Source organism: Bos taurus, chromosome 3 (genome assembly GCF_002263795.3).
Source record: "Bos taurus isolate L1 Dominette 01449 registration number 42190680 breed Hereford chromosome 3, ARS-UCD2.0, whole genome shotgun sequence".
Lineage (NCBI taxonomy): Eukaryota > Metazoa > Chordata > Mammalia > Artiodactyla > Bovidae > Bos > Bos taurus.
This window is the reverse complement of record NC_037330.1, coordinates 60648360-60664914: the sequence shown is the minus strand read 5'-3', so window position 1 is coordinate 60664914 and position 16555 is coordinate 60648360.

Sequence of the window (16555 nt, the reverse complement as noted above, 5' to 3'; positions counted from 1 at the left end):
TGGTAAATCTTACGACCCAACTGCAGGCCTCTCATATTTCATGCCACTTGACAAATATTCCTTATTCATGCACTTCTTTTGGCTTCCTGGGTATCACATTTAACTTGTAATGGACTAATTATTTTTATTTTAAATATATTAGTGATTAACATTTCAGAAGTCCTCATTTTTTTAATAATATGGTAAATATAAGTAGCTATGATCTACATTTTAAAAAGTCTCTGGAGTGTTCCATGATTTTTAAGACTGTAAAGAGTTCCTGATACCAAACATTTGAGAAGCACTTCAATCCTGATTGGGATTCCCAAGTGACTCAGTGGTAAAGAATGTGTCTGCCAATGCAGGAGATAGGAGATGCAGGTTCTATCCCTGGGTTGGGAAGATCTCCTGGAGGAAGAAACAGCAACCCACTCTAGTATTCTTGCCTGTAAAATTCCATGTACAGAGGAGCCTGGCGGGCTACAATCCATGGGTTTGCAAAGAGTTGGACACAACTGAGCACACACACACACACACACACACACACACACACACACACACCACACACACTGAATGCCCCTGGATTCTGAGATGTCCATAGTTCAGTGCCTTCCATGTCATTGTATCTCTAGTGTTTATGCCAAGTTTTGCAAAACGTGTGTTATATATTGTTACATGGTTGATGAAGATGTGATTCTCAGAAAGGCACCAGCATTCCCCCAAAATACAAATATCTTTAATGTGGCTAAGGTTTACATTTTTATCTTCTCAGAGGAATGACTGATACAGATAAGGGACAAAGCTTTGAGGGCCTTAAATCCTATATAATTTCCCCAGCTGCCAAGGACAAGATCCCATCTGGTTCTTTGAGAAGTGTTCCTTTGCCAGTGTAAACTGTTTGGGGACTTCATTATGGCTGTGCTTGCTCACCAAAAGCAAGCAACCAGCAACCTGCTGGAGGATTTATTGAAAGTGTGGGTAAATCAGAATTTTGGTTGCCCTGTGAAGGATTCCCTTGGCAGGCCTGATCTTTAAGCCTAGAGACCTGTCATTACAAATAGAAACTCTATAAATACTTATTGACTAACTTGATTGATTGACTGAAGAAATAACAAAAATTATAAATCAAGGAGAAGTGATATATGTCAAATTGTCACAGCTGTGCAAATATCCTGAAAGAGATCATTTGGGTTTGAGTGAAGTTTGTAAGCATATGCAATATTAGGAATGAATAACTTAGGATAAATTTTAGTCACAAAACCTTTTTTAAAAACTATTACAACAATGGTAAAAACTATGAAATTATGTCATTCACATTGACCAATATCCCATATCTCTTGAATTATTAAAAACCAGGACTCAAAAAGTTGTGAAGTTCAAAAAGACGAATGATTCAAAAATGGTATTATTTCAGTTACACACATAAAGGCTCACGAGAACTATCAGCAAACTGAGAAATTTGATACTTTATCCTGACAAGACTCTATATGCCCTCTAGTTGGGGAAAAAAAGAAACAAAATTACTGATAGGTAAATTATATTGAAATAATACAAAAAAAAAGAAGAAAGGAAGGAAAAAGGAGGGAGAGAGGGAAGAAAGAAATAATTAGAAGTGAGATGGTGCATAAATGTGGTTCTTTGTGTGTGTATTTTTCCTTGAGTTTCAAAACACAATTCAGCCACTGATTCATTTCTAGCTGGCGTCTTCACGTCTCTTACATCTCCTGCATTAACAGGCATTCTTTACCACTAGTGCCACCTGGGAAGGCCAAAACATACATTGATTAAAGCTAAACGAGTGAAGAAAAATATATCATTCTAATACATTTCATGCAAAGATGGGCACAGTAAAGGACAGAAATGGTATGCACCTAACAGAAGCAGAAGATATTAAGAAGAGGTGGCACAAATACACAGAAGACTGTACAAAAAAGATCTTCATGACCGAGATAATCATGATGGTGTGATCACTCACTTAGAGCCAGATGTCCTGGAATGCGAAGTCAAGTGGGCCTTAGAAAGCATCACTACGAACAAAGCTAGTAGAGGTGATGGATTCCAGTTGAGCTGTTTCAAATCCTGAAAGATGATGCTGTGAAAGTGCTGCATTCAATATGCCAGCAAATTTGGAAAACTCAGCAGTGGCCACAGGACTGGAAAAGGTCAGTTTTCATTCCAATCCCAAAGAAAGGTAATGCGAAAGAATGCTCAGACTACCGCGCAATTGCACTCATCTCACATGCTAGTAAAGTAATGCTCAAAATTCTCCAAGCCAGGCTTTAGCAGTACGTGAACCGTGAACTTCCAGATGTTTAAGCTGGTTTTAGGAAAGGCAGAGGAACCAGAGATCAAATTGCCAACATACAATGGATCATCAAAAAAGCAAGAGAGTTCCAGAAAAACATCTATTTCTGTTTTATTGACTACACCAAAGCCTTTGACTGTGTGGATCACAATAAACTGTGGAAAATTCTGAAAGAGATGGGAATACCAGACTGCCTGACCTGCCTCTTGAGAAACCTGTATGCAGATCAGGAAGCAACAGTTAGAACTGGACATGGAACAACAGACTGGTTCCAAATAGGAAAAGGAGTACGTCAAGGCTGTATATCGTCACCCTGCTTATTTAACTTATATGCAGAGTACATCATGAGAAATGCTGGGCTGGAAGAAGCACAAGCTGGAATCAAGATTGCTGGGAGAAATATCAGTAACCTCAGATGACACCACCCTTATGGCAGAAAGTGAAGAGGAACTAAAAAGCCTTTTGATGAAAGTGAAAGAGAAGAGTGAAAAAGTTGGCTTAAAGCTCAACATTCAGAAAACTAAGATAATGGTATCTGGTCCCATCACTTCATGGGAAATAGGTGGGGAAACAGTGGAAACAGTGTCAGACTTTTTTGGGCTCCAAAATCACTGCAGGTGGTGATTGCAGCCATGAAATTAAAAGACGCTTACTCCTTGGAAGAAAAGTTATGACCAACCTAGATAGCATATTAAAAAGCAGAGATATTACTTTGCCAAGAAAGGTCCATCTAGTCAAGGCTATGGTTTTTCCAGTGGTCATGTATGGATGTGAGAGTTGGACTGTGAAGAAAGCTGACCACCAAAGAATTGATGCTTTTGAACTGTGGTGTTGGAGAAGATTCTTGAAAGTCCCTTGGACTGCAAGGAGATTCAACCAGTCCATCCTAAAGGAGACGAGTCCTGGGTGTTCATTGGAAGGATTTATGTTGAAGCTGAAACTACAATATTTTGCCCACTGATGCAAAGAGCTGACTCATTGGAAAAGACCCTGATGCTGGGAGGGACTGGGGGCAGGAGAAGGATGACAGAAGATGAGATGGCTGGATGGCTTCACCGACTCGATGGACATGAGTTTGGGTGAACTCCTGAAGTTGGTGATGGACAGGGTGGCCTGGTGTGCTACAATTCATGAGGTCACAATGAGTCGGACATGACTGAGCTACTGAACTGAACTGAACTGAATACTAATCGAAAGAAAGAAGTAGCTAGATTAATTACAGACACAATTTTTAAAGTAAAGAATGTTATCAGGGGTAAGGAAGGGCATCAGACAGTGATAAAGACAAAAATATATAATAAGCACCTAATGACATATAAGCACCTAATAACAAAATGTCAAACTATATGAGGTAAAAACTGATAGAACTATAAGGAGAAATACATGAATGCATTAGCATAGTTAAAGAATTCAATATCCTCTTTGAAGGATAGATCCAGTAGAAATGGATAGATCCAGTAGACAGAAAATCAGTAAGAAAATATTTGAACTCAAAACCACCACCCATAAACTGGATGTGATAAACATGATCAGATAACAGCAGAATACACATTTTCCTGAAGTTCACATGGAACATACACCAAAACAGACCAGATTCTGAGCCATACACACCCTTTAACAAATATAAAAGAATAGAAATCATACAATGACCACTTTTATACCAAAATAGAATTACACTATCAATCAATAATTTATCAATCAATAGTAATCAGTAACAGAAAGATAACTAGAAAATTCCAAAATATATGAATATTAAACAATGTGCTCATAAACATAACACATAGGTCAAAAAAAAAATATCAAGAAAAAAATTAAAACATTTTGTACTAAATGAAAATACAATTTATAATATCTAGGATACAGTGAAAGTCATGCTGAGAGGAAAATTTATAGCATTGAATGTATATATTAGAAAAGGTGAAATATTTAAAATCAATAATCTAAATTTCTGTGCGATAAAGAAGAAAAAATTAAATCCAAACTACATAGAAGAAAATAAATAAGAATTGGCACAAAAATCAATGAAATTGAAAACATGAAATAAACAAAGGAAAACCACAAATCCTTCCCTTGGAGAAAGAAATGGCAATCCACTGGTTCTCTGAAAAGATTAATAAAACCAATAAGCCTCTATTTAGGTTAACTAAGAAAAAGAGGACACATATTACCAATATCAGAAAGGAAAGAGGGGGCATCACTTCAGATCCCATTGACATTAAAGGCATAATAAAGGAATACTATAAAGGTCTTCCCTCTAGCTCAAAGGATAAAGAGTCTGCCTGTAATGCAGGGGACTGAGGTTCAATCACTGGGTTGGGAAGATCCTTTGGAGAAGGGAATGACAATCTACTCCAATACTCTTGCCTGGAGAATCCCATGGACAGAGGAGACTGGTGGACTACAGTCCATGGGGTCACAAAGAGTCAGACATGACTGAACAACTAACACTACTACTATGAAAAGCAAAATACCCACAGATATGGTAACAGTTGGTCTGCACACGGCAGACCTGCAAGCCTCAAGATAGAAGAAAGAGCCTGGAGTCAGTGACAAAGAAATCAGTGCTTTAGGAGATGGAGGATCCTACACTTGGAAAGCAGGAGGATCCTGGAAAAACTCTGCCCCATAGTTGGCAGATGACAGGCAGGACGTGCCAGTAATCTTCTTCTACCAGAAGAAGAAGGAAATTACCAGTTACGGGGGGAATTAATATCAGGTTGGCTCATTGTTTACCAGAGAAACCAACTAGGAGCAGGCCCTGCACTGATCCTTTGATAAATTATCACAGTGGAGACATTCTGATCTAACAATTAGAACAGTCACTAGGTGGATCCAGGGCAAGTACATAGCCAATTACTGAGAGGGAAGGTCAGTCTTGTGAGTAGAGCGTAGGTGAAGCAGGGACTGGTTGAACAGGATATGTGTAGAAACCAACAGAACAGCCATCTTGGGTGGCCTGATCATATAGTAACTTAGATGAAATGGACCTATTCTTTGAAAGACACAATTTACCAAAATCTTCTTCTCCACAGAAGAAATAGGCCACCTGAATGAACTTATATCTATTAAAGAAATGGAATCAATGATGAATAGCTTTCCAAAACAGAAAGCACCAGGCCCAGATAGGTTTGCTGGTAAATTCTATGAAAAATTTAAGGAAGAAATTATATTAGTCGTCTACAATTTTTCTCAGAAGACTGAAACAGAGGAAGTGTTCCCTAACTCATCCTGTGAGGCCAACAGTACTACTTAATATCAAAACCAGACAAAGATATTACAAGAAAAGAAAACTACAGGCCAATATTTCTCATGAACATAGACACAATGTTCTCACATCACAAGACAGAGAGTTGTATGCAATTGCTTTATTGTTTGAAGATGTCCCCAGAAAACACCACAAACACTCAGGAAAGAAGAGACGGGGGGCGGAGGGAAGAACCAGTAAGATATGCATTATAAAGCAGTTTTTAAAATAGGGCAACTAAGGTTCAGTCTCACTGGAGAATCCTGGAATACCATGAGAAACTCTCCTCCCTATTAGCCAATGCCCAATCCCACCTGCTTCCAAAGAGGTATTTTGCTGCTGGATGCTTTCACTCTCTAGCAATTTTAGCCTGTCCCACACATGAACAGATACAATGTCTTCAGCAGAGTTATGGGTGCTTCTGATAGAATGCATGTTACTGGATTGCTGAATGCCAAACACAGATGAGTGTGCACTGATTCAGGACTGTTTTAGTGCACATAGCTCATGGTCTCATTTATACATACCTCTGTTGCTTTGCTTAATCTGTTATGTGTGTGAAAAATGCCTCTTTTTGTTGTTGTGATTATGGTTGTGGTGGTCAGTGATATTCTAGAAAACCTTTAATCCCAAGGTCAATTGTCACTTACTCTAATTCTGTCCCTGGGGAAGAATTAATGATTCCTCCTCTGTACTTCCATCATACTTCCTTGGAGACCAAAATGTCAACCTGTACTCATAGTTCCTTTCTACATCACCATGCAATACTATTATGTCTACTTCACAAACATGGAAGCAGTCAGAAAGATCATGCCCAAAATTATCCGACTTCTAAAAATTGAAGCCCAGTCTCCAATCTAATATTCTTAACCCCAAATCTTTACTTGGTTCAAAAAGCCAACAACCTTAAAATGAACTCAATTTCTATCTGCTATATGAAGTAATTGAAGGCCAACTGGCCCAAATAGATCTTCTGATATTCAGAAAATCAGTACTGCCATGTGAAACAGAGTTCTCTGAAGACAACCACTTTGTGCGAATTATTTCTATATGAATTGCTTCACAAAATCTGAGTACAGATACAAACATATTTCCAATCAGTAGCTCAGGCATTGTTTGTCTTATAAAAATAAGCCCAGTTTCTTCTTCTTGGTGTTCCACAGCCCTCCCTAGTTTGTTCACAATCATGGCAGTTTGCACAAACTAAAAAGAAGATTTTACAGATTTTCAGTCCCAAGCATACAGAAATCCAGTGTCTCTAATAACCACCTTTGCGTCTGATGCAACACAGTGGATGATGAAGACTGGCCCCACACAGTTTACTAGTCAATGCTGATCTCCTGCTGTGATTATTTCACTGGTCTACATGCCACCCAGCTGACTTTCAAAGAAATGCACTGATCTTGTACCCTCAGGGCTACATTTCACCTTCCAATATTGACTGAAGCAATTAGTGCTCAATCCTTTCAGTCTCTGACCTACTCAACTCAAGGTGTTTGCTGACTGAAGAGCATCAGGAGAGGATGGTTCAGGTACCTGCCACATCATAGGGGTACTTTTCCGTTTTGCCTTCTCAACTCCACTCCCTGTATCATCACTCCAATATTAGAGTCTTTGTTCTTTCTGATCCTGTTGAAAGTGTGAAACACAGCACACAAATTCAGTTGATCAAGGAATAGACAATCCCATGTATTGTAAAACTCAATTTTTTATTTTGAGACTCATTTTTACCACAGAGATGATGGAAAACTTAAGCTCAGTCCCACTTGTAAGTTTCTGTCTCCTTTTGGGGACTTGAAGAGCAATCTGGAATTCAGGATTGAGACCTTTCTGCTCCTCAAGCTTTTACTATACAGAAAGTCACTGAGATACCCTCAGCTCTAATCCACATGACTCCTTCTAGTCTGCTGAGTCTCTCATGATTTCACACATGGAATGCTTCCCTGAGCTTATCTGTGAATACCACCTTTTCAAATACCCCTCATAGCCTTTTCCTCTCTGAGACTTTTGCCCCTGTTCACCATCCCAGTTGGTGACTGAGGCCCCAATACCTACTCCATAGGGGTTTGAACATGCAATCTTGCTTTCTCCTTCCAGGCTAAGACACATCTCTCTAGTCTTAAGAGATTGAGTTCAGCTCTGTCAACTGCTTCTAGTTAAGGCATTTTATCCAAGCTGCCTTTTCTCTCTCCTCTATGGGGTGCTTAAAAATCAAACAGATAAACTGGCAAGTAAAAAGCCCCAAAGATTAGCTGACTATTTCTACTTTCTGCCTTTTCATACCTCTTCCATGAACTGGATGAAAGGAGGAGAGGATAATTTAGGGAGAAAAAGATTCCAGGTTAGTACTATTAATTATTAACCTAGATACATCTGGACACAAAAGATATAATTACAACCCTTTCTACAGGGTCTGTCCCTACTCTCAGTGAAACTAATATCCTAAACCCTGTTCACAAATATCTCTTTCCATTCCATTCTCTCCAAATAGATCCTCTTGCTTCTTCCTACTATCATATATATATATATATATATATATATATATATAGTCCAGAAGGTCCCGTTCATTCTTCTAAAGAATTGCTTCTTAGAAGTCCTAGGTGGTTTTCTGACTAAAAAATTATTTAATGAGATATCCTAGAGAAAGCATAATAAGGAAAAAAAGTTAAATGTACAGTTGATCTAACTTAATAGACCTTAATATCAACAGATTCACTCCCAGAGGATATAGGAGGAGGGGAGGGTGAAGATGACCAATGACTGCAAAACTTAATTCTGAGTTAGAACCTGGTCTTCTGTTTCTAAAAATATCACTTTACTATAAAAGACTTAAGTATTTCTAGGTAAAGTAAACCTTTACTCTTGTGCAAATAGAGGGAGATGATTTTGTGAGTGTTTGTTCTTATATTTTAACAAGTAGCATCTTATAGAACAAAAGAAAGGATTAGAAAAATGCTAGAAAACAAATCTCTTATTCAGATATAGAGATCATAGTCATCCTTTTTATGAGATACTCTGAAGATGCTGTTCAGAGGCTGCTTAGGAGAAAAAAAAATGCAACTGTTAGATCTCAGTTAAATAACTGTGTTTATTGCAATTTAAGCTAATAGTTATTCTTATTCAGTCAACTATTTGGTACAAACAAGTAAATATTCTCCCACTTGTTAGTCCCTGGGGGCTTTCTTAATCCTATCTGGATTTACTTTCCCTGAATTTCTGAGTAATCAGAAGTTATAGGTTGGATACATCTTGTGCAAGGGACACCCATGGTGTAACTGCTTCATTTTTTCTTTTCATTTCAAAGGAAATGGTCCATCCAAAGTGAAAATTGTTGTGGTTTTTTTTTTTTTTTGGTGGCAAAGTATATTTTCCTCTTTGTCAGTGTTGTTATTGTTGCTGTTGTTTTAATCAGATAGTTATTTCAAACAGAAGCAATCAAGTTTCTTTTTTCATTGCCACCTCCCTCCACCCTTCCCATTCAATCCATGCTGTTAAGAAAATACCCTTGTTAGTAGAGTGATTCATCTATCTTTTTTGTGTGCATCTGAAGCAGCTGGAAAGATCATCGTAAAGGAATCTTTTCAGATGGTCTGTATAAGTTAAAACATCGTTGGAAATATGGTAATGCCACAGGGTCACAGATATTTTCTGAGGTCTAACATGTCTTCCAGAGGAAGAAAAAGAAATTTCTACTCCTCAGGGGGCAAAAGAAGACACAATTCTAAGGTCTACAGTCTGAGAATGGCTCATGTACCTCCATCTGTCCCTAAAACTGGAAGCCGTGGCCAGATTCTCTTCTTTTCATTCATACATCAGCTGGAGACAAGTACTTTCTTTATAGACAAACAGGTGTACTTCTCTCTGTTTAAGCAGAACATCAAATTCCCACTGTGAATGCTGTGACTCTGGGTTTTCAGATGGACAGCTTACATGTTTACGTGCTTCCACCAGGTAACATGATTTTGTTTACAGATTGAATTCCATTACTCCACTGAGAGCAAAACTCTGAGGGACTGGGATATAAAATAGCAAAATATGACTGCAGGAAGGCTGAACAAGACCTAAAGAAAGACTTGCTATCTGGAGAAGTCAGAGTTAACAAAGAGAGCAAACAACCATCAAACTTATTCAAATCTGCACTCAAAATGTTTTATCAACTGATATTCAGAGTGTCTCCTTTCTACACAAAGAATGTATAGATTATAAATATTCATTGTTCCTTATGGTAGCTAAACAACTCACTGAAAAAAACAGGTTTTTCCAATGTATTATTGAAATGTTGCAGTCAGAAAAATTACAAAGAGATTATCTAATGTTTTCTTAAATATAGCAAGTTTCCTCTTTTTAATCAAAGTTAATGCAGTCTAAGGGATAATTAGATTTGATTTTTAGATATTTCTTCATTGTCTTGCTTTAATCAAATGGAAAAAAATAGCTCTAAGGAAAGGTCTCCAAAGAGGAGATATTATGCTTCTTCCTCAGCATTTCTAGTTTAGTTGAGCTGAATCATAAAAGAGATGATTATTGAAATACAGTCAAAATTACTATGGGTGATTTGAACTTGTTAAAAGTTGCAACTAGAATTTTCTGTTCACGTGTTCTCCAGCTCACACATCCAGAGTTCATTATGAGAGTGTTGACTAACTGGCCTTAAAGTTCCTGAGTGCACTTACAGTTGAGAAGTATAAACAATTTATCAATCAGAATGGACGCTGATGGTAACCAGTGTGTGGGAGTGTGTGAGAGAGAGAGAGAGAGAGAAAGCATGTGAGGATAAAGCAGAGAGGACAATAAGACATAAAAATAAATGGATCTGTCCACACTGCCCTAAAGTAGAAAAAGAAACTTCAGGGAGTTCAGAAGCAGTGTCGTATTCATCTACGCAGGCTTTTATCCTTCCACAGCAATATCTGAGTGCCCGTGATACGCCAGACACCAAGGATGAAGGGGCATTATGACAAACAAGCCAGTTAGGAAGCAGTCCAGTGTCAGAAGAGGAAAGAGTTGATAGCAGTGTCCCCGAGATCTGGCACCACGTCAAGCCCTTAACCTTTGTAACCTTATCATCTGTTACACAGTCATCGTTTCCTGTCCTTCCAAATACCTAAACTACTTGCAAATTTTCACCAGTATGCCCATTCATACGGTTGCTCCCCAATCCCATTCCCCTTTCACCTTGATTACATAATGACCACTTTCACTAAGTCCACCTGACAAATGCCCACTCACCTTTCAGGACATAACACCAAAATGTCAGACTTCGGAAAGTTTTCCACCAAATCTCTAGACGGAAGGGCCTTTCCTTCTTGAGAGTATGTTTCACCAGACATGGAGCATTCCTCTATTTGATGATCTGTGCTGGAGACATCTCTAAGGCAGGGATTATAATCTCCTTGTTTTAGTGTCCTCCTCATATAGCACAGTTTCTGGAACAAAATAGTATCAGGACTTCTGAAAATAAATCATTGATAGCAAGAGCAAACTCCAAGCAAAATAAGAAATGCCACCTTCCTTAACTCTGAGAATTTTAAAACATGTGAAAATGCCTCAGATATATGAAACCCCACTCAATTATTAATAAACAAGTACATACTGCGTGCCAACATAGACTACGCATAGAATGTGTGTTGTTAGATACAGCCAAGGTTATATGTTGTGTGCTTCTTGTGACTTTATTAAAAGGCTTTCCAGAAAATAAAGTAATCCTGTCTCCTCATTTTAAATATATTTCCCAGGAGACTTCAAGTTCCCTGGAATTTCTATTAATAATTCCATTTATCCCAGTAATATAATATGTGTCAAACATCACAATGTCTATGAGAGATTAATAAGTTTGTCTTGACACTCGAAGTGAAAAGACTGATGAAAATTTCTGGAAAGAGATTTTGATGTCAAATTAAGATTTCAAGGTAAGTTGATAAAGAGCAACTTCAGAATTGGCATGCTGCCCTGTGAAGTTCTTTTCAGTCACTGCCTCCCGCGCACCATGTGGTCTGGTTTCACCTTTTGTCCTAACCCTTCAGGACCTGATTTCTGATTGGAGCTCCTGTACCCTCTCCTCACATGTCCAAGGTCTGTCTTGCTTCCATTCCTCTAGACTTTTATATATATTCTCCTTTCCCATTTTTGCTTATACTTCTGCCAGTTTGGATTTGAGTCATATCTTCTTATAGATCTAATTTTGTTCGAGTTCGTTTTCCTCACTACTTTAAGTAAATCACCTGCCTGGGACCCTCTGCTTTCAGGATTTATCTTACGCTCAGTTGAAACCTGGAAATTTATGAAATGTGACATAAGGTGTCATCATAGTGCCCATAGCTCTGAGCCCAACACCTGGCATATTGGGGGCACTTAACAAATATATGCTAAAAACATTAATTATATATTCATTTCTTACATAGCTACTGTCAAACCGAGCCAGAAACAATATGAAAATCAATGGAATGAGGTTTGAAGCCAAGATAAACCACCCCCCGCCAATAAAAAAAAAATAAAGCCAGAATAAAGTATAAGAGCAAACCAGTGGGACAAGAAAGGACAAAAGGAACAACAGTAAAGATAAGAGGCAGATTTGGGAGAAAACTAATGAAAATTAAATCTTGGGGCTCCTCATTTCCAAAGGTGTTTCCAAGGCCATGTACCTAGTTTTGCATGAATAATTTTATACTCTATATCTTAAAGAAGGCACTGAACTTTAGGACTAAGCACTTATTCATTGAAAGAAAAGATATGACCAACCTAGACGGCATATTAAAAAGCAGAGACATTACTTTGCAAACAAAGGTCCGTCTAGTCAAAGCTATGGTTTTTCCAGTAGTCATGTATGGATGTGAGAGTTGGACTATAAAGAAAGCTGAGCACAGAAGAATTGATGCTTTTGAACTGTGGTGTTGGAGAAGGCTCTTGACAGTCCCTTGGACTGTGAGGAGATCCAACCAGTCCATCCTAAAGGAAATCAGTCAGGAATATTCATTGAAAGGACTGATGCTGAAGCTGAAACTCCAATACTTTGGCCACCTACCTGATGCAAAGAACAGACTCATTGGAAAAGACCCTGATGCTGGGAAAGATTGAAGGTGGGAGGATGAGATGGTTGGATGGCATCACCAACTCAACGGACATGAGTTTGAGTAAACTCTGGGAGTCGGTGATGTACAGGGAGGCCTGGTGTGCTGCAGTCCATGGGGTCACAGAGTCAGACATGACTGAGCAACTGAACTGAACTGAAATGAAACATTAGAAAACCTTAAAGTCCCACAAAAGTGATATCTGTCCCAGTGAAGGATAATGATAAGAACAATTATGCATGCTGTCACTCAGCAAAGAGTTATTGAGAGTTAAGGCCTTTGCTAGTCACTGCAGACTCAATGTCAAATAAGACCCAATGTCTACCAAGTATATTATTAGCAATATTATTTGTATCTCAAATTTGTATATTACTTTCAAGTATACAGATTATATAAAGCTCATCAATTGATCCTTACAAGTCAGTAAGTGGATCTTCCCAACAATGTAAATGAGAGCTATTAGTTCCACTCAGTCAGTCAGTTCAGTTCAGTCACTCAGTCGTGTCCGACTCTTTGCAAACCCCTGAATCGCAGCATGCCAGTTCCACTACACAAATGAAAAAACTGAGGCAGAGAGAGGTAAAAATCATTATGACAGGCAGAACAATCCCCTCCACCCTTGACATCTAGACGCTAAGCCCCCAAACCTGTGAATATGGAAAAAGGGATTCTGCTGATACGTGAAAGGTTACAGATTTTGAAATGGCAAGATTATTCTGGATTTTCAAGGTGAGCCTAATCTATTCATTTGAATAATAAAAGTGAAGAATCTTAAAAGTAAAATGTAAGAGAGAAGAAACAGAAGATGCAACATGAGAAATTAGAAGCATGAAGGAATAAAACTCATTGTTGGTATTAAAGATGGTTGAGAGGGGATGACTGGTCAAGAAATGTAAGTATCCTATAAATGTGAGAGCAATTTTCAGTGTGTGTGTAGTCACTTAGTTATGTCCAACTCTTTGTGACCCTATGGACCGTAGCTCACCAGGCTCTTCTGTCCACGGGATTATCCAGGCAAGCACACCGGGGTGGAATTGGCACTCCCTACTCCAAGGGATCTTCCCAACCTAGAAAGCAAACACGCATCTCTTGTATTTCCTGTTTTGATGGGCAGATTCTTTATTGCGGAGCCATCAGAGAAGCCCCAATTCTCAGTAAGAGCGAGCAACAAAAATGAGATCTCAGTCCTACAACCTTAAGGAACTAGATTCTGCCAACAATGCAATGGAGCATGGAATTGCATCCTCCTTAAGAGACTCCTAAAAGGAAAGCAGTCCTATTGACACTTTGCTATTAGCCCATTAAGACCAGTAAGAAGTCAAAGTTTTGACTGACAGAATATAAAATAGTAAATTTGTGTTGTTTTAGGCTGCCAGTTTGTGGAAACTTGTTACATTAGCATTAGAAAACTAATACAATCATATCTAGACCTAAGACTAGAACTGAGCTGTTGACTATTAGTCCACCTTGGATGAAGGAGTGATTCAAAAGAGATAAAAAATATAAATCAAAGGAAATCCCCAAACATGAAGGTTTTGACCAGTTAAAGCCAGACAAAAAATTCAGAATAAAAGTCAAATAAAAATCGGTGACTAAAACAACAAGGAACCAGAAACTAGACAAGTACACCCTTCCAGTTATGTTTCCTCCTGCAGCAAAAAATATGGATGGACAACCTAGAACATACAGTAAAAGCAATATTCATTGGAGATTTATAACATTAAGTTATATAAAAAATTAATGAGAATTAATGATTTAACAGTCTAAAGAATAAAATAAACCCCAAGAAAAAATAAACCTGCCTCTTGAGAAATCTGTATGCAGGTCAGGAAGCAACAGTTAGAACTGGACATGGAACAACAGACTGGTTCCAAATAGGAAAAGGAGTACGTCAAGGCTGTATATTGTCACCCTTCTTATTTAACTTATATGCAGAGTACATCATAAGAAATACTGGGCTGGATGAATCACAAGCTGGAATCAAGATTGCCAGGAGAAATATCAATAACCTCAGATATGCAGATGACACCACCCTTCTGGCAGGAAGTGAAGAAGAACTAAAGAGCCTCTTGATGAAAGCGAAAGAAGAGAGTGAAAAAGTTGGCTTAAAACTCAACATTCATAAAACTAAGATCATGGCATCCAGTCCCATCACTTCATGGCAAATAGATGGGGAAACAGTGGAAACAGTGTCAGACTTTATTTTTGGGGCCTCCAAAATCACTGCAGATGGTGACTGCAGCCATGAAATTAAAAGACGCTTACTCCTTGGAAGGAAAATTATGACCAACCTAGAGGGCATATTAAAAAGCAGAAACCTTACTTTGCCAACAAAGGTCCGTCTAGTCAAACCTATGGTTTTTCCGGTAGTCATATATGGATGTAAGAGTTGGACTATAAAGAAAGTTGAGTGCAGAAGAATTGATGCTTTTGAACTGTGGTGTTGGAGAAGACTTTTGAGAGTCCCTTGGACTGCAAGGAGATCCAACCAGTCCATCCTAAAGATCAGTCCTGAATGTTGTAAGGACTGATGTTGATGCTGAAACTTCAATACTTTGGCCACCTGATGCGAAGTACCAACTCACTTGAAAAGACCTTGATGCTGGGAAAGATTGAAGGTGGGAAGAGAAGGGGGTGACAGAGGATGAGATGGTTAGATGGCAAGCCCAACTCAGGGGACATGAGTTTGTCAGGAGTTGGTGATGGACAGGGAGGCCTGGCATGCTGCAGTCCATGGGGTTGCAAAGAGTCAGACACAACTAAGCGACTGAACTGAACTGAACTGAACTGAAAACTGAAAACAAAAATAACAAAGAGACAACTAACAAAAGCCAAAACTGGTTATTTGAGAAAAGAAATGAACTATAAAAACAGATATACAGGTCATAAATAAGTTTATGAAAGGTAATCTATTAATATATCATATGTCATTAGAGATATGTAAATTAAAACAATAGTGAAATGCTGCTGCTGCTGCTAAGTCTCCTCAGTCGTGTCCAACTCTGTGAGACCCCATAGATGGCAGCCCACCAGGCTCCCCCGTGCCTGGGATTCTCCAGGCAAGAACACTGGAGTGGGTTGTCATTTCCTTCTCCAATGCATCAAAGTGAAAAGTGAAAGTGAAGTCACTCAGTCATGTCTGACTCTTCGCAACCCCATGGACTGCAGCCCACCAGGCTCCTCCGTCCACGGGATTTTCCATGCAAGAGTACCAGAGTGGGGTGCCGTTGCCTTCTCCTACTACATACCTATTCCTAAATCTAGAATACTGACAATATCAAATACTGACAAGCATATGAAGCAACAGAACTCTCATACATTGCTTGTAGGAATGTAAAATGATGTGGTCACTTTTGAAGACAGTTTGATGGTTCTAATAAAGCTCTGCTTTGTCTTCCCATATAATCCTAGTGATTGTGTTCCTTGATATTTACCCAAAGGAGTTAAAAACTTAGTGACCACCAAAACCTGCACACAAATGTTTAAAGCAGTTCTGTGAGTAACTGCCAAAACTTGGAGGCAATCAAGATGTCTTTCATTACGCAAATGGATAAACTGGGACATCCAGTCAGTGTGATATTATTCAGCACTAAACGAAATTGAGCTACTGAGCATGAACAGATGCAGAGGAAACTCAGGTGGATATGGCTAAGGGAAAGAAGGCAATCTGAACTGTATGATTCCAAGTCTATAATATTTTAGAAAAGGCAAAGTTCCAGAGACAGTAAAAGGTCAGTGGTTGCCAGGATCAGAGTTGGAAAACAGATGAATAGGTGGAGTACAGAGGATTTTTAGGGAGGTGAAAACACTTTGAGTGATAGTATAGTGATGGATACATGTCCTTGTAAATTTGTCCAAGCATTTACACTGTCAAGTCTAAACTCCAGTGTAAACTACAGAGTTTGGGCAATTATGATTTGTCAATGAAGGTTCATCAATTACAACAAATATACCACCCTG